At 37.3% G+C, this 18200-nt stretch overlaps 3 long non-coding RNA genes across 4 annotated transcripts; 2 read left to right on the top strand and 1 right to left on the bottom strand.

Moving 5' to 3' along the window:
• On the top strand, positions 2733-3054 carry LOC110267701. Its single transcript, XR_002355585.1, has 2 exons — positions 2733-2989; positions 3020-3054. It is a non-coding gene; the product is annotated as an uncharacterized LOC110267701 (long non-coding RNA).
• Positions 3356-4377, top strand: LOC110267704. 2 transcript variants are annotated; one of them, XR_002355589.1, is made up of 3 exons: positions 3356-3931; positions 4081-4251; positions 4347-4377. It is a non-coding gene; the product is annotated as an uncharacterized LOC110267704 (long non-coding RNA). The 2 variants fall into 2 exon arrangements; XR_002355587.1 differs by lacking the exon at positions 4347-4377 and having other exon boundaries at positions 4081-4327.
• On the bottom strand, positions 8808-9228 carry LOC110267699. Its single transcript, XR_002355580.1, has 2 exons — positions 9151-9228; positions 8808-9065 (listed from the first exon to the last, which is right to left on the bottom strand). It is a non-coding gene; the product is annotated as an uncharacterized LOC110267699 (long non-coding RNA).

The raw sequence follows: 18200 nt of genomic DNA, 5'->3' as shown, positions 1-18200 counted from the left end.
AATTTTTGGTGTCCATCAAAGTTCTACAAGTGCATACAAGGCCCACGGTTGACTATAAGGAACATTTAATTAAAAATTTTCAATTCCTGTAGCTATATCATTTTTAATTGAATTGCCGCCACTTGTATCAATTCAATTTTTGTTGTTTTGCTGAGGTGGATAGATATGAGGAAAATAAGGGTGAGGGAAAGGACAGAACAATGCAAGGTACAATCATCATAAGAAACCATACAACATAAGGAATCACATGGCTTGGAGCTTTGTGCCTTGGGCAGAGCACCTTAACATGCATTGGCAAGAATTATGGTGCCCCTCATGCAATGACCGAACCCTTACATAAATGCCACCACTACCAACCTCAATCCTTATCTTCATTCCACCTCCACATAAGAGCCATCCATCTTCACCAATACTTACACAATCCTCACCATCTATTTTAATATGGCCGAACCACGAACTCTTTTTCTTGCTTTACTAACTCAATTCCTTGCTTTAAATTGACAAGTAACTTCTCTTTTACTCTCACACTTCTACTTAACTCACACTACTAGAAAACTAGTTATTACAGACGGATATTTCTGACGGATTTTATCCCACAGAAATACAGAGGGAATTTCAGAGGGATTTTTTGTCGGAAAACCAAAAAAATTGATTAGCATAAATTACAGACAGAAAAGAGAATACGTCGATAATTCCGTCGAAAAAAATTAATTTTTTCTGTGGAAAATGGTTACAGATGGAAAATCCATCTGTAATTAAGTAGACAAAACGGTGCGTTTTATTAAATTATTACAGACGGAAAATCCGTCTGTAATTTAAATTTTTCGTCGGTAAATATTGAGGTAATCTAATTTTATCACCACCCATTCACACTCCATTCGAACATTGCTGTAGAAGGTGCTATCTGATAAACCACTATTTTATGGTTTATCTTGTCTTTTATTGAGTGGTTTCATCAAGTCTTCACCCACTTATTCATACTAATTGCATGATTTTATATTTTTCTTCCTAGTTTTATTCTATGGTTGAAAACTTGCTTCCTAGAGATCTTTAATTAGTATATTTTAATTCTCCTTTATACCATTCGATGCCATGATCCGTGTGTTAAGTGTTTCAGGCTTTATAGGGCAGGAATGGCTTAGAGAATGGAGAGGAAGCATGCAAAAATAGAAGGAACACAAGAAACTAAGGTGATGACCAGCGACCACCGACGCGCGCGAGCGCGCGGAATGGAAAAAATTGTAGCGACCCGTGCGTGTGTCTGACGCGTACGCGCGGATTGGAATTTGCACGAATGACGCGCACGCGTGGACGACACGTACGTGTGACAAGGAAAATCGCTGAATGACGCGCACGCGTGACTGATGCCCACGCATGACTGACGCGTACGCGTGACCTGCGTGATCTGCAGAAATAACAGAAAGCGCTGGGGGCAATTTCGGGCTGCGTTTTGACCCAGTTTTTAGCCCAGAAACACAGAATAAAGCCAGGGAACAAGCAGAGACTCAAACACAGACAGATACACATTGACACATTCTCATTAGGATAGTTTTTAGGTTTTCTTTACATTCATAGTTTATTAATTCATTGCTTTTGCTTTTGGATATTGAAGAGTCATTACCTTCGTTGAAGATACTATTCTAGTTTTTTTCCTTACTTGGTCTTTTATTAATTCCGTATTCTTAATTCTTGTTTAGAATGTTAATTGGATTATTTTCTTGGATTGTTAATGCAAAGGATTACTTTTACTTTTAATTAATTTTGAATCCCTATTTTATTTAATTTATCATATCTTCTTCTTATATTTTTATGAGCGCTATATTCATGTCAATGGAGTAGATTCCATACTTGACATGGGGATTGATTAAAAGGAGACACTTGAGTTGGAAGGCTTAAGTGCTGATTAAACTGGAAGTTGTTGGCTAGTTCTGACTAGGTTTTGCGAATAAAGATTAGCTTAATCACTTGACTTTCCTTTATTTAGTAAGGGTTAACTAAGTGAAAACAACAACCTTTTTGATACTACACTTAAGAGATCCCAACAAGGATAGAACTTCCAATTAATCATTCCCCCAGTCAAGGCTTTTTATTTAGAATATCAATAATCATTCTTAGTTTTTATTGCTTTAATTTACAATTATTTAATTGCTTATCAACCAAACTCAAACTCTCTTAGAAATTCCTAATTAATAAAATAGCATCCTTTCTTTCAACTCGTTGGGAGACGACCTGGGACACATACTCCCAGTATTTTTTTATTATAAATTTTTTTGTGGCACCTTTCTAAATTGGTGAGGCGGATTTTAGCTGGTTAAGAGCTATACTCGCAACGCTGTTCTTACATTACAATCTCTTAATTGGCCTAACTTCTGTCACGCACCACTGTCGAACTCTTCGCCCTCATCCCTCGAACTCTTCTCCTCCGGTAGAAGGTGCTGTCGCTACCGGCGGGACAGACCATTGGTGCCTTCGTCATCTGGGGAAGCTCTACTCGGCCCTCTTCGCATCGTTCATCCCCTTCTTACCGTGCGTTGTTTCTGATTCTCTGCTCCTCGCCATTTTTTATTTAGGATTAAGCTAGCGTTTGCCTTTGATTTTGTGATTTCATTTTCGATTTTGTGATTTAATCTCTGCGTTTGCCTATTTCTCCTAAATTTGGATTAACTTATCGAGTTCTTTGATTATTCACCATGAAAGAGCCACCAAGTTTTGTGATGACTTGATTGTTTATTTGACAGTTCATGAATTGCTTCCCGTGGCACTATCCTTGCTGATTCAGAGTTTGCTGAGAGTTATGGTGAAAGTGCTTCAACATCAGGACAATATAGTACAACTCTTTCAAGATTGAAGCAAAAACTGAGTGGTTTTTGGTTGCATGTGGTTCAGCGATGGCCTGTGGTATATTTATCCTCAATAATTTTTGTAAAACTGTTACAGTTATATACTATTCTACTATTTGTTCTCCCTTCAAAATTGTTTTGATAATCAGGTTTGCTTACTCAACAATTTTGATAATCAGGTTGTTAATCCCAAGCTCCTTACTTGTTTTGATAATCAGGTTTGCTTACTCAACAATTTGTCTATTCTTTCCTCAATTTCATTTTTTGTACACATGAATCGTACGGCTCTAGCTCCTAGGGTTCTAAAGTTTCCCTCTTCAGCTAGTTTTAATACATGCATGTAAGGTGTTGATGTGATCTGTGTTGTAATTATCTCTACATCCATAAATCCTTGTCTTTTTCATGGCATTCTTCTTCTGCCCTAGCTACATTTGATTTTCCATGGAATATAGTATATATTAGCATCTTATATTATTGTGGGAAGGTAGATATTTAAATCTGAAAGAGGATTAAATATTAATTATTTAAATTTAATTTTGATTTAGGACAGGATACTATGGCCTTGTTTTGTTTGGTTCATGTAGCCATGCAATGTTTAGTAGTTGTTGTTCAATTTCCTCAATGGATTTAGATTCAGCCAAGTTCCCACTATCCCCAATGTAGAGGAACAGTGCCCTAATCCTGTAAATGGGTTGGAAACCATGAACTTTGGATTCATGAATGACCCTTTTCTTTTTCCACCTGATCAAAACAATGCTCAAAATCCTACTTCTTCTATTTTTAATAAATTAAGAGTCAGATTTCCTATAAAATATAAAATTAAAATTGAAATAAATTTCTCAATTCTGGTGGCAATACTTCAAGCTTTGTGCACCCATCATGATTAAGTATGCTTCAGCCTTCAGAAGACTATAATAATTTTGATTAAATTCAAAATTAAATGCAGAAATAATTCCAAGATTTTAATCAAAGTTCTGCATCAGAGTCTTTTTCTTCAGTGTTGTGAACAGCTTCTTTGGCAACATTTGCAGTAGATTTAGCAGATTTAACAACTGTCTCTTTGCTCTTCTCCAAGTTAGGAACAAGTACAAGTACAATTACTTACTTAATTAAAGCCCTTCTTCTTCTTCTTCTTCTATATAGCATACTCTATGGTTATAAGCTTACACGGTTACAGTACTATATTATATTATTATTATTGTTGTTGTTGTTAATTTATTATCTCTCTCTGTGGTGCTAGAAGGTGCTGAATTAAGGAGAGTAGAGAGAGAATTTTTGAGAAGGTTTGAAGTGATTGGATTTCACAGTTATATGCATTAAAAGCTATCTAAGGCCATAGAGCAGTTACAATGAAATATATGCACGCCTTCAATAATAATAATAATATCAAATACATGTCGTAAACTACAAGGTTTGCACTTTCCATCTACTTCTAACTGCTTTCACTATTTACCTTATTATTTTTCAGATCACTTCACTACACTACTGCTCTTCTTTTATTTTTAGTTTGTGGCCTTAATTATCTATCCTTAGTTATGTTATGTGTTTTGATTTTTCAGTGTATATACATGCATGATTCAAGAATGTATGTGTGTCCTTTCATTTCTTTCTTTCTTTAATTTTATTCTTTGTTTATATTGAAATAAAGTATTATTGTGTATGGTTGGATCTGAAGATGAGTGGATCAAGTTAGGAACATGTGCTTCTTTTCTTGGCTGCATGTTCTGCTTAATATTATATTACTCTGACTTTGTTTTCTCTCTTGTTTGGCTAATGTATTATTGCAACTATTGGTTCCCTTAATAAAATAAGGATTTAAAATTAGAGAAAGGACAACAAGGTGAAGTAGAAATGGAATAAAAACTGTCTTCACAAAACCAATTATATAAGAAAAAAATTGGGCTGAGAATAATATTAATAACTATCCCTGTCAGTAGACGACCTCATAATTCCCGAAAAGCACAAATTTCACTTTATTATATACCATGGTAATATCTTAGGCAAAGATCTAATTGACAGTGATTCCCAATTTTTAGTTTCTTAATTAATTTTTTTATCCTACTCCACAGGATCGACGGCTTAGAATTTAGCTATCTCTCTGCTCCATGTGACAGTCAGTGAGGTTAGCAAGCATACCCTAATTCTCAAAAAATTCTGTGTGATTTGTTTATCTATAGTGGTTGGATTAGGTCTTTTCTTGGGTCTTCTGAATGTGATTTTGCCATAGTAAATTACCAAATTGCCCTCTCTCATGATGTTATAAAAATAATACTCTAACACACATACTCTCTCTCTCTCTCTAATTGCACAGTAGTTGATTATTAGAAGACTAATTTGTGTGTTCGCTCAGAGATTTTTGGTCCAATTCCTTCAACTTTTTGCTTGGAGTTAAGGTTAGTACAATTCTTGTGTTATAAACTTCATTGATTTCTAGGGTATTATATGATAAATGAAATATTACTTGTGTTGTATTGTTGCTTGTATTACATTAAAAACATTGATATGGTTAAATATTGATAGGATATTGTATGATAGATGAAATGTTGCTTGTGTTGGATGATTTATAGGTACTAAAAATATCGAATTTGTAAGAAATGTCTTTGCACCATCGAGTGTGGATGTATGATAGGTTGAATCTAACAAGAGGGGGTATTAAACCTGAGTTTTATGACAAGGTTGAGGAGTTTTAAACCAGAGTTTTAAACCTGAATTTTTCCCTTCTTTGAAGCTTGTGGCTGTTCCTCTTTCTCCTTAAGTGTCACTTCTTCCTTGCAGCTGGCCTCATCATTCTCAGCTGGCCTCTTGTTAGTTTCTTTGTCTTTTACTAAGGTTCTTCCACTCCTTAATTGGATTGCTTTGCATTCTTCTTTGGGGTTTGGAATGGTAGCACTTGGTAATGTATTGGGTGCTCTTTCAGCCACTGTTTGCTTAGACAGTTGGCCAATTTGTCTTTCCAGATTCCTCATTGAAGCTTCATGATTTTTTACTGGTTAGATCTTGATATTTCATCATCTTTTCCATCATCACCTCCAGATTAGAAATCCTTTGGGACTCTTGGGGTAATTATGGCTGATTGTGAGATGTTGAGGGTGGATGATAGTTATTTTTGTTAGTGGATGGGTTGTTGGATGGGTAGTTGTTGGGTTGAGGTTGATTATTTTGTGGTTTTCTGTATTGATTTTGGTTAGTGTTTTGATGGTTTTGATGGTTTGTGTTTCTAGAATTGTTCTGGTTTGAGTTTCTCTACCAAGGCTTCTGGTTATGGTTGTCTTCCCACCTCAAATTTGGGTGGTTCCTCCAGGATGAGTTATAAGTGTCTCCATGGAACTCATTTTGTCCAGCTCCTTAGTTGTGCATATAGTTAACTTGCTCTTGCTGCTGCTCTTCATAGTTTTCCTCATTTTGTCCCCACCCAGCTGGTGGTTGATTTGTAGTGTTTACTGCTGCAATTTGAAGACCATCAATTCTCTTGGCCATCATCTCCATTTGCTGCTAGATTTGTTGATGCATCACTTTGTTTTGAGCCAAAATGGTATCCACATCTTCCAGCTCCAATACACCCTTCCTTTGAGCTGGTTGGCGTTGCCTTTGATGAGCATAGAAGTATTGATTATTTGTCACAGTGTCTATGATATTTTGGGCTTCCTCAGCTGTCTTCATGAGCTGCACTGAACCTCCAGCAGAATAATCCAAGGCCTCTTGAGCTCTCAGTGTCAATCCTTCATAGAAATTTTGAAGTTTATCCCATTTATTAAACATCTCTGGGGGGCACTTCCTGATCAAGGCTTTGTATCTTTTCCAGGCCTCATAAAGTGACTCTCCATCCATTTGGGTGAAGGTTTGTACCTCTGTCTTCAATCTTATGATCTTCTGAGGTGGGTAGAATTTAGCTAGAAATTTGCTCACTAGATCCTCCCAATTGTTGATGCTTTCTTTTGGAAATGCCTCCAACCATTGGGCAGCTTTGTCCCTTAATGAAAATGGGAATAGCAGCAACTTATAGATGTCTAGATGTACACCATTTGTCTTTAATGTGTCACATATCCTTAGAAAGGTGGATAGGTGCTGGTTTGGATCTTCAAGTGGACCTCCTCCATAGGAACAATTATTTTGCACCAGAGTAATGAGTTGTGGCTTCAATTCAAAGTTGTTTGCATTAACATTTGGAGTAAGTATGCTACTCCCACAGTGTCTTGCATTGGGGAACGTGTAGGAGGCTAGAACTCTCCTTTGAGGCTGGCTATTATTGGCCACTTCATCTGGTGGATTAGGGACATTCCCTTCCATCTCTTGGTCTTCTTCTTCCGAGGCTTCTTCTCCAATAACTCCCTTCCCTTTTGCTTCTCTTCTCAACCTTGAGAGTGTTCTCTCTGGTTCAGGATCAAAAGAAGTGGATTCACCTATTCTTCCTCCTGGCATGCAACCAAAACAACAAGAAACACACACAAAACTAAAAAACAAAAGCAATTCACTCTACTGCTAGAGTGAGGTTGAGGTTAGCTTAAACAAAAACTCAAACAGTTAGTGTGCTTGACAAAAACAAAGAAAAATGCTTAATGTAGATTATCACCCTACTTAATCATTGTCAATCTAAATCAATCCCCAGCAATGGCGCCAAAAACTTCATGAGGGAAAAATGATTCCACAGAAACTCACTGGCAAGTGTACCGGGTCGCATCAAGTAGTAATAACTCACCAGAGTGAGGTCGATCCCACAGGGATTGATGGATTGAGCAACTTTTGTTAGGTGATAAATTTAGTTAAGCGAATAGTTGATGATTTAAGTGAAACTTGATTAAAAGATGTAAAATTGTAAGGAAATGAAATGGAGAATGAAAATTGGCTGAATCTTAAAGTGCAGAAGAAGTAAATTGCAGAAACTTAAAGTGCAAGAAAGTAAACAAGCTGAAACTTAAACTGCAAAAAAGGTAAATAACTGAAACTTAAAGTGCAAAAAATGTAAATTGCTGAATCTAAATTGATAGGAAACTTAAATTGCATAAAGAATAAAGGGATTTGGGTACTGGGATTCAAAAACAAAGCTGGAATTGTAAATTTAAGTAAATCAGAGAACTATGAGATGAAGAAAAATGGCAGAAGAATCAAACAGCAAGAAGACTTAGATCTCAATTGCTCTATTGACAATTCAGTAAAAAAAAGAAATTGCAGAAGAATTGAAAACTAGCAAAAAATTTAAAATTAGATCTCTAATTTATAAAACTAAAAATAGGAAAATAAAAGGAAACTCCAAGGTAAAGAAACTCAGAAGAATTCTCCAAATTAGAGTTCTAAAACCCAAAACAGAAAATCAAAGTTGCAGAAGATAGAAAATGAACAAAGAAAGAAAACTTAGATCTGATCCCAATTCCCCAAATTCTAAAAAGGAAAATTAAAAGAGAGAAAATTAAAAGTGAGCAAAAAGGTAAAAGAAAAGTGTGAAGTCCAAAAAAAATCCCCCCTTCAAGTCAAATTTGATCCTATTTATACACTTTCTATTTCCATCCTCGAGCAATTAAAGTAGGCTTTTTGGATTTTTGAAGAAGTGGATTTGAGGTGCTTGGTGGCTTGGGTCAGGGTAAATGCTTGCTCCCAGTAGAGTGTTACGTGAACAAAATGAGCACTGCGCTTAGGGGTGGCAGTGGGGCGGGTAGGGGCGGGTTTTTGCCCTACCCGACCCTGCCCGTTTCTGAGTTATTCTTCACAATATTCATAGCTAAAAAAGATCTCTCAGTTGTAGTAGTTGAAACATAAAGAATTAATACCAAATGAATAAAGAAGGACACTCACAAGTAGGGGTGGCAGTGGGGCGGGTAGGGACGGGTTTTTGCCCTACCCGACCCCGCCCCGCCGTCCTGTTATGCATATACTACCCGCCCCATCACTACCCGCGGGTAGTAAATAGCAGAACCCGAACCCGCCCCTGCGGGTACCCGCCCCACCCCGACCCGCCCCTGTAAAAATTAAATATTTTAATTTTTACCTATTCATATATAAATTAAGACAAAAATTTAAAATTCATAGATAAATTAAAATACAAACATAAAATTCATACAATGTCATTAGCTAAAATAACTTGAAATTACAAAAAATATTGTTAGATCACTACAAATTTAACACCATAATAAAGAAATTACAATATTAGATATAAAATGATCTTCAACCCTTATTCTTGATCACTTTCAACATCTTCATCATCATTAAAAGTTTGCAAATCAAGATTTAAACCTGAAAATTAAAAGAGATAACAATTAACAAATTAATTGGTACTATGAAAAAAATTAACATAAATGAAGATTAATCAATATATCACCTTTACTTCCCAAAGGTGCCCACAACCAACTTTGGCCACACATCAAAGCTTCAATTATGCTTTCTTTGAGCTTTCCGTGATGAGGAGAGATTACACGACCACTTGTACTAAAAGTAGTTTCAGAAGCAACATTGGATACTAGAATGGCATATATATCCTTGGCTATTTTTGCCAAAACTTTAAATTTCATTTGATTGTTCTTCCACCATTTCAAAACATTAAAGTTAGGATCATTTGGAGGATGAATTTCCTCCTCAAGATAATGATCAAGCTCAACATTCACATATGAACTCCTTGTCATTTTTCTTCTTTTAAGATACACCATGTAATCATCACCCCCAAATGAACTTGCATTTCCACTTTCATTAAGATCTTTTGTACCAACACCAACACCGACATGTGACACATCAGAACTCATTTTTTGAGTGTATTCATTAACCAACTCATTACACAACTGATGAATTCTATCAACTTGCTTGGAGCATTCTGTTGGATCTGGATACATTTTTTCAAATTGAAACTCAACCCCAACCATCTTGTACCTAGGGTCTAAAACAGCAGCAACACCCATAATGCCATGAATTTCATCCCAATACTTTTCAAATTTCTTCTTCATGTTAGATGCCATATTAGCAATTAACGGATTAGTAGAAATTTCCCATTCATCCAATGACACTTTTATTTTACAAACCAAAGTAAAATAAAGATTAGCAGTCGGAAATTTAGACCCAGAAAATAGTTGAGTAACATCATAAAATAATTTCAATCTGTCACATATTTCCTTTGCAAGTTCCCATTCCTCATTACTTGGCACAGTTTTATATTGGGGTTCCTTCTGCCTTAACCTAGGAAAGACAGCTTTATACAATAAAGCAGTTTCTAACATCAAATAAGTTGAGTTCCATCTAGTTGGGCAATCAAGAACTAATTTCCTAGTAAATGAGATCGCTGTTTTAGCACACCAACTCACAAAAGTTTCGATCCTTTTCTGTGTTGCAGTCCAATACAATACACTACTATGAATCTTTTCTATACTTTCCTTAACAATACTTAAGCCATCCTTCACAATCAAATTCAATATATGAGCACAGCAACAACTCATAGGATACTCATGCAAAATAATCATTTCAGCAACACATTTTCTTGTAAATGAAGGATCAAACACAAAACCATCTTCATTCACTTTTTGGTTTTGTGATTGTTTTGACAATGATTCAACAATTGATGATTGCCTAGAGTTTGCCACCTTTATTCTCTTGCAATATCGATCCACATGGTTCCGCAATGACTTGGTACCATTCCTCGGATTTGCACTAAGCACAGTCTTGCAAAACTTGCATTTTGCCTTCCATTCTCCTTCAACTTTCAAACGATCAAAATACTCCCAGTAAGCACTCTTAACATGAGTCTTATTGTCACCTTCATTAGGAGTTGATCCTTCTGGAGTTGAGACATTATTCATTGCTTGTGGAGTTTCTGAAGTTGGATTAGCATTACTTTGAACTTCAACTTCATTATCATTTGGAGCAACACTGTTGCTTTGTGTGTCTTCTCTAGCATTACTAGCCATGAAGTAATTTGAAAACACCTATATCAATAAAATTAAAATACATGAGGGTATAAAATTAACATAAATCATATCATAAATACATAATTATAAAATTAGAATAAACCAAATCAAAATGCACAATTAAAGTAGTTGAGCCAAATGTATGCATTCACTTCCTTTAAAATCCTATAATAGGTACATTACAAATTCAATATTACAAATAGCAAATTATGGGAATCATTTTAATACTAGATTCATGTATTAGTATTGGTATGAGAATCATTTTATAAATTGTCTAAATACGAGTGTTAAGAGATGAGACTCACTCTTTTATAAAAATTGAAACATGCTAATTTTGAAGGCACTATAAAACATACCCAAAAATTTTATAAGGTCATGCAGATACACCATTCAGGTTAAGGTAATAAGGTCATAAAATAATTTAGAAGCATCATATAAAAGTTCATGATAAAGAAGCACCAAGATAATAGCTACAAACTTTAGCACCAAAAAGGAAAAGGGTCATCATTAGAAATGTTAATATTTACTCCAAGAATGCAGTACCAATCAATGAAAGGTGGCTTATTAGTTTTGTTAGGGACAAGTCTATGAACACATACAACAGAACGTGTGGAAATTGAGCAAATCTCCAATACCAGTTGGCTTTTCTAATCTGATTCTTGTCCCATTTGAGAATAATAATAATTGAGAGTAGTGATTAGTTAGGAAAGGGTGAAAGTTCCTTCACAAGTGGTAGTGATTAGTGAACATGGTGCTTTGTAATTTTAATTAGTTTTTGAATGCAGAGGCTAAATACTCCCAGTAATAGTAATAACAATAATAATATTATAATGAAGTAGAGCGGTTTAGAATAATAAGCAAGCATTGCAGAGTGGTTTTCTTCTTTTATTTTTACTTTATTTAATCTGTTGAGTTTTGAATTTTGAAATTTTAAATTGAAATTAAGTTTGTTTTGGTTGCAACTAATAAAGAAAGCCCTGCAGCTAAAAAATTGCAAGCAAGTGAGCAACTGATATATAACAGTTCAAGCATTTTTATAGTATTTCAAGATGCATTTCAATATTAACATTTCACTTAAGGAAAGCCCTGCAGCTAAAAGATTGCAAGCAAGTGAGCAACTGATATATAAAAGTTCACGCATTTTTATAGTATTTCAAGATATATTTCAATATTAACATTTCACTTAAGGTAGACCATAATCATATAAAAGTTCATGATATTAACATTTCACAGAAACACTGAAATCTCCCCTTTTTCTCCTCTTGAGTGAACAATTCTATTGTGAAGCAGGAAACTATAATTTTTTCTTTCACACCATTATCTGAAATCTGAGTACCAACCTTGAGTATGAAGCCTCGGTTCAGAAAACGAGGAGGAGGACGAGGGCGGGTGCTGTGAGCTGGTAAGGCAGAGAAGAAGCCCTGAGAACCGGAAAATACTCCGGGAGCAGGAAGTGTGCGGAGACGGCGGAGTTGTAGACGGTGATAGCGGCGGCGAAGGTTGTGAATGCAAGGACTGGAGGGAGCAAAGAGAGGACGACACGGGAGAAGAGGGTCGACCGGAGGTGGCGGAGGTGGCGGAGGGAGGAGCGGAGCTGAGACGAATCAGCCGATTCAATGAGTTGCGACTTGCGAAGATGGCAGAGACGACTAGACGAGCTGAGCGGAGGAGGAGGCGAGGAGCGACAGCCGACAGGCACAGGCGACAAGGCACAGGCTGAGCCGAGGCGGAAAGTCACGTTGCAAGTATAGCTCTACCAACAACAATCCTCGAGTATCAAATTTAGAAAGGAAATTGGTTGTCACAAGTTCAACCCCAATAGATATAACCGAAGTATTCAAACCTCGGGTCATCTCACAAGGAATGGGCAAACATGTGCTTCAACATTGGTTAGAAATCTGGGGTTGTGAGTCATGAGCAAGAATTTAAACTAGGAATCTTAACAAGCAAGTAATCTTAAATCGCAAGAAACTAATTCAAATAACTAAGCAAGATATGAGCAATTCTAAACTAACAAAGTATCATCCAATATGATTCTATTCTAAGCTAAACAAATAACTATAACTAAGACGAGTAATCAAGAATTTGAGTTTTCAAATATGAATGATAAAAGCAACTCTTGGCTAGGCATGGGAATTGGTGTTACCATCCTTGTCTAACAACCATATCTTAACAATTATGAAGAACCAAACTCATTAAGTATACTTCTATACTTGAAGTACGTCAAATGGTTTGGTCAACATCAACCCATAAGTTCTAACCTCACTACTAATTGACTTAATAGAAGGTTAGTGTCAATGGCTATCAAATTGACCACTAAGGGCTCTCAAATCATCAAATCCATTAGACCTAATGACTCAAGTTTACCCAATTCCCCTTAGCCTAGGCCAAGAGTAAAGAACTACTCCATAATCAAAGTAAACAATTCATCAAACACATGGTGAGCATTAACAAAAAACATGTTCAAATTGCAATTAAATTGAAATCACAAGTACCCACTAACAATTATCAACATACACTCACTCAAACAACACAATTAATCATGGAAATCATCAATGTAACATCAACAAGTCAAGATTCACAACATTCATGAAATGGGTATAAAATGACAATTGACAAGAATTCATAAAACTAACACAAGATCTAAGCAAAATTATACTAAGGAATTCAAATTGAACAATTAAAACTAGTAATTAACAAGATCTAATTCAGAATTCAACAAGGGAAGATCAAATTAAAGCTAGATCTAGAGATGAACAAGGGTTTCTCTCTCTAGAAGAACAAAGAACCAAAAACTAGCTAAAAATTATGTCTAGTGTAAAATGGATTAATCCCCCCTTTCCCCTAGCATCCTTGGGTATTTTTCATGCAGAAACAGCTTGAATTTTGGCCTGATGAGCCTCAGAAAGCGCCAGGCACGATTTCCTTTAATAAGGTCACGTGCAGCTTTCCGCGCGTGCGCGCCATGCGTGTGTGCACGCCGATTGCTTTTGTGATCCACGCGTGAGCGCCAAGTGCGCGTGCGCGTCGATGGGAATCTTCTGATCTGCACAGATGCATCCATCCTTGCGCGCCACTTCCAGCTATCCTCATCCACTCATCCGCGTGGAGTGCGCGTGCGCGCCAATGCTGAATTTTCCAAAATCCAAATCTTCATGTTCCTTCCTTTTGTGCATGCTTTCTTTCTCTCTTCTAGGCCATTCTTACCCTATTAATTCAGAAATCACTCAACAAATACATCACAGCATCGAATGGCAATAAAAGAAGATCAAAATATAGCAATTTCAAGACGAAATAAGCATGTTTTCCATCATGGAGCAATATTAGGAAGTGAACACAAAATCATTCATTTATTGTGAATAAGTGTGAGAAATATTGACAAAACCCCCCAAATTCTACACAATATAAACCACAAAATTGGAGTTTATCAAATCTCCCCACACTTAAACCAAGCATGTCCTCATGCTTAGAATAAAAAGACCAAAGATCATGGTGAGAAAGGGTTTATGAAATGCAAACTACCTAAGTGAATGCATGCAACTAATGTAAAATCATCTAATTACTTGGTCAAGGGTAAATCTATCCTCCAAGAACACATGTGAGCATATAGGGTGAGAATGATATGTAGTTCATGAATCCTACCAATTTTGAACATCACTATGAAGTGCATATAACTTACTAGATGAACGCTTGTGAAAGCCGAGAACTAGGAGTTGAGCATCGAACCCTCACCGGAAGAGTATCCGCTCTATCCGCTCAAGTGTATAGGGTTCGTCACTCAATCCTCTCCTAATCATGCTTTCCTAGTTTTGTCTTTCATCTAACAATCAACAATTACTTAATGCATGCTTACAAGTATCATGAGGTCTTATTCATGGGTTGTAATAGGGCTAGGGTGAACGTAAGGATGTATATGGTCAAGTGAGCTTAAAAATTGAGTCCTTGATTAACCTAGGATCCCACTAGACACATAGAACAACCTATACAACTATAATACATTACCTAGCTACCCTTGAGTTTCACTTTTTGCATACTCATGCATTCTTTTCAATTCACATCCCATATGCATTGTTTTTATTACTTTGTATTGGGGTTTCTTTATCCCCTTTTGTTGCTTTATTTTTTTTTGGGTCCCCTTTTCTTGGGACTTTATGTACAGAAGTTTCAATGCATATGGTTCAATCATTCAATACATGAGTATGTTCCCAAATCCTAGAATTTTCAATTACAACTACAATTACACACCTCTATATCTACCCAAATTTCCCAAGTATACCCTCCCAATTGAATGATATACATCCTAACTCACCTAAGCCAATCAAGGATTCAAATTTAGGGACATTCGTGGTTTTTCGCTTAGGATTGTTAATGTGCTCTTTTTAAGAAGAAAGAGGGTTTATCATAGGCTCAAAATTGGTTAGCAATGGTAGATAAAAAGGTTTAGGCCATTTGGGAAAAGTGACTATTGAAATAATGGCCTCAATCATGTAAATGCATTCATACACAAGTAATGGACATATAGAATTAGACAAAACAAGGATTGCAATCATAGAGAGAAATATGCACACAAGAATGGGAAATAATGGTTAGAAAATGTAACCATGCAATAGGCTCAAAACTTACATGCTTGTGTTCTTAGCTCAATCACTATGTTCCAAAATACATTCTTAAAGCAAGTTCATTGTAAAAATATTAATTTTTTTTCAAAAGTTTGGTAGGGTACCCCAAAACACAGTTTCTTGGGAAGGAAGTTATTATTTTGACCAAGTAACTCTATAGAAACTAACTATCATGCAAGGAGTATTTACAAGCAAGACTAACTACACATGCAATGTACTAACTACTAAGCAGAAGATAAATCCATGGGTATTGAAAGGAAGAGATGGTTACCCATGGAGATCGGTCGAACGACCTCCCCACACTTAGAATTTAGCACGGTCCTCCGTGCTACGAACAATGTGGAAAGGGTGGTCGAGACCGGAACCGTCACTATCCTCTCCTTCAGAGCTCCCATCACTTGGGTTCGAGGTGGATGTGAATATTTTGGGTTCCTCCATGCTAAGGGTAACACAACGCAGAAGCTTCTTGATGTAAGTATATCGGCATTGATTGCGCCGCTCATATCTATCAAGCTTCCGGTGTAGATCTTCTATCCTTTGATGTGTAGATCTTTGCCGTGGTGGTGATGATGATGTGGAAGGAATAGTAGATGGAAGGGCTATGTCAAGGCTTGGGTTGTTCATGGGAAGATGTAAGTATTTTCCGCTTGGGACCACATCGCCCTTTGCCAGAACTATAATCTTCCTGTCCTTGGCATCCCAAAGAATACCCGCAGCTGTAACTAAATCAGATACCAATGCTGGAAATGGCAAATTACCCCGGGCATGGACTTGACTCATCGCTTGCTTGACAAGAAACAGAATGTTCACCGGTCTCTCCGTGAGAACACACAAAACAAGTAAGGCGAGGTCAGCCGTGAAGGACAACTTGTGTGTGCTAGGTAGCACAAAATGAGATAGGATCTGGGCCCAAGCTCTAGCTTCCACAGTGAAAAAACGAGCGTCAATGCACTTGGGCCTCATCCGAAGTCGACCCTGGGTCCAAAATGTCCCTGGCTCAGCAATGACTCGAAGGATCGAGTTCCAATCAAACCCAAATTTTCCTCGCTGACGTAAGACTTCTTGGTAGCCATCCATGTCACTTGGTACCGGTAGGACATTAAGCACTTGCTGAATAGCCTCTTCTGAAACTGATACTTGCTTCCGGCGTATGTATAACAATTGAAGAGAGGAAAGATAGTAGTTGGTGTAGAATTCTTCCACCCAAGAGAGGTTGATCTCCCTTGGTTTTCTCAAAATAAACTCCCATCCTCACCGTTCAATGCAGGGTAGTATATAAGGAGCAACCTTGTCCGGCGGAGCGAGTAGATGCTCAGGATGATAGTTCCTCACAGCTATGGAGGGGAACATAAGTTCACAGAAGCGGTTGGGGAACCTTGAAGAATCTTTTGCCAGTTTGCTCTTTTCATTCTCATCAATAGGAGCGGGTGTCTTCGCTTTCTTAGATAGGGGTCTGGCTCCCAATGAAGAGTGCGCCTTAGAAGTTGATCTTTGGGGTGCCCTCTTTGCAGCCGGTTTCCTTGGAGCTTTCTCCTTGCCTTTCTTGGTGGCCTTCCTGAGAAAGGAGAGAAAATAGGAAAATATTAACCCAAAGAATCATTTTAACAAAATTATGCAAGTGAAGGATAGTGTCCAAAAGAAGTAGTGCAACAAAGTTATTATAGAGGTATGGGTCACAACACTTGTAATGGGATGCAAGAGGTAATAAAGCATGCAATAGGGCATGAGAAGAGTAATCTCTAGCATCCATAACAAAGGGCAAGTCATGTTCAATGAGTATCTAATTAGTAAGCAAAGTAGACTTAATGCATATAGAAGACAACAAGTGAATGAGGAGAAGCACCAATTTGAAAGTACATTATTAAAATAAACCAAAATGGCATTCATGCATTTCCTTGAACACTTGGTGTGCAATTAACAAGCAAAGAGCAATTATGAGATACTCAACCAATTTAAAGCCCAAAATAAAACATCAATCATCACATAAACACCACATATTGGCAAAGATAAGGAAAAAAACTGACAAAAGATCTATTAAAGCAAATTAAGCTCAAATACAACATCCATGGAAAAATAAGGAAAAGGAGAAGTAAGCAAACAAAAAGTAAGTAAGTAATATAACCATGCAACTAAAAGGGAAACTAAGTAAATCAACAAAAAGAATCTAACTAAAAGAAGAAATAATGCAAGGAGAGTAATAGATGAGATATGGAGGAAGTAGAACCTTGAGAAGTGTAAAAGAACAAGGCAAAATTTTCTTTTGTGAAAATGAGAAGGAAATAGGAGATGTTGGCAAAGGACGGGTGCGCGTCAGTGGTGCGCACGCGCGAGATCAGTTGTGCCCCTGGCACAGGACTGGCATGAAGTTGGCATAAGTCTCTGGTTTTTATACCAGAGTTGGCATGTGGCACAGGCGCGCGGATGCGCACAGTGCGCAAGCGCGTGCATGAGTCAGTTGGCAACCGGCGCGGACGCGTACAGTGCGCGGACGCGTTGGTGTGGGCACAAGTGTGGCATAAGTGTGGCACAACTCTCTGGTTTTTGTACCAGGGGAGTCCACATAGCGCCATCGGCGCGCGCGCGCACAGTGCACTGGCGGACGCATGGGTATCTGGTGCGAGATGGGCATGAAGTGGGCATGACTCTCGGGTTTTTGGCCCAAGAGGTGGAAGTACACCACCGGCGCGCGCGCGCACAGTGCACTGGCGCGTCGGTGCCCATTTTCCCTTTTTCTCTTCTTTTTTTCTTTTTTCTTTTTTTTTTGAACATAACAAGACCTATTCTAACACATTCTTGGTAGGTGCTTAAGCTAGTAGGCAAGAGAACACTTCACAAATTCATGCATTTCTCAAAACATAGCA

Source organism: Arachis ipaensis, chromosome B02, assembly GCF_000816755.2.
Source record: "Arachis ipaensis cultivar K30076 chromosome B02, Araip1.1, whole genome shotgun sequence".
NCBI classification, from domain to species: domain Eukaryota; kingdom Viridiplantae; phylum Streptophyta; class Magnoliopsida; order Fabales; family Fabaceae; genus Arachis; species Arachis ipaensis.
The sequence above is the reverse complement of the archived record's forward strand: the minus strand, read 5'-3'. Positions and strand labels throughout refer to the sequence as shown.